This window comes from Pteropus alecto, unplaced genomic scaffold, assembly GCF_000325575.1.
Source record: "Pteropus alecto unplaced genomic scaffold, ASM32557v1 scaffold239, whole genome shotgun sequence".
In the NCBI taxonomy this organism is placed as follows: Eukaryota; Metazoa; Chordata; class Mammalia; order Chiroptera; family Pteropodidae; genus Pteropus; species Pteropus alecto.
In genome coordinates this window covers 4,589,729-4,591,251 of record NW_006494613.1, presented here as the reverse complement: position 1 = coordinate 4,591,251, position 1,523 = coordinate 4,589,729, and positions in this window count along the sequence as shown.

Genomic DNA, 1,523 nt, shown 5'->3' with positions numbered 1-1,523 from the left:
TCAAAACTGCGTGTGCCCATGGGAGTATCCTGTGTGTAAACATCATGTTTTAGTCTGTTGTTTTTTACAAATAAGTATTGAGAATGCTACCCTAGATTCATAGTCTTGAAAAGAAGAGACTTTGCTCTGTACCCTTTATATATTTTTAATTTATTTATTTATTTTAATTAGTTTATATTTTTGACAATAATCCAGAGTCTAGGAAAGCAAAAATCCTCAACCTGACAATGAAGTTTTGTTGAACTTGTACTAAATCCATCTCTGTAAGTTTTTAAGGTGAATCTTGACATTCTTGGCAGGAAATGTTCTCAGAGGTTAAATTTGTTTCTTTCAAATTTAGATTTATTCTATTAATCAATATAGTATGTCTTTGTAATGTTCATAGTTAAGTGTTTCAAAATTGTTTTAATATGTCTTATTGTCATCTTGAAGGTACAGCTTGCCCAAAGTGAAGAAACTTGGTTACGTCATGTCTCAAATGTTTGGAGAGATGCAATTCATTCTTTATCACGTTTTAAGAAAGCCTTTTGGAGGAGAATCAAAGTGAAAATTCAAAATTATGAATTTAACTATTTTATTTTGTATAAAATACAAGCAATTTAGAAGAAGCAAAAGGGCTCATGTTACTTGTAAGATTGGTTTTAAAGAAAGGGCATCATTACCCTAATGGTTTAGTGTGTTATTATAACATAAAGTATTTCAAAATTGGTATTGCCATAGCTTGAAGCAGCTTATAATTTTGTTATGACATTTTTTCTTCACAACACATGCAATATATATATATATTTTCTTTTAACTTAAGTGATTTTAAAACTCCCTGAATAGTACTTGAAGATTTTCATGCTTCTTGGAATAAATTATGTTCATCTATTCCTAAAATAAAAAAATTATTCAGAAGTGTCAGAAGAGAAGTAAAAACCCTAAGGAAGCTATTATCAATGTATCATTTCCAGTTCATATGGGAATGTGAATTCCAGAAAATGCAACTATCATAACAGAGAAAGCTGATCTTAGCTGGATTTATCTTGAATACATTATCTGAAACAGCAAAAGAGGACACATTCCTTTACATTTTCGGTGTTTTTAAGGCAATTGTTATCAACACTCGCAGGAATTAGTCCAAATAGTGTCGACCTCCCCGTTATCACTATACCAGTTATTTTGAAGCTTTGAAGTTCAATTGTTATACTTAATCAGAGTAAACCTGTAGATTAAAAAAAAAAAAAAAATCAGCAACATAAAGCTAAAAATCAGGAATGAAGAAGGCAAATCATATAACAGTAGAAATAAACCAGTAATTATTTATAAAGAAATTTCAAGATGACAGAAGAATTGAAAATTAAGTCCAGAATACTATCAATTAAATTAGAATAAGACGTCAAAGTCCAAGAAAAGAATCAAAAGGACTGTATTAGTTTCAACTGGAAGATTATCAGTTTAGAAGCAAAGGAGGAAATACATTGTTTTGTTTTTTGTTTTTTGTTTTTTGTTTTTTTTTTGAGTAAGAAAAATGGTGCCAATTA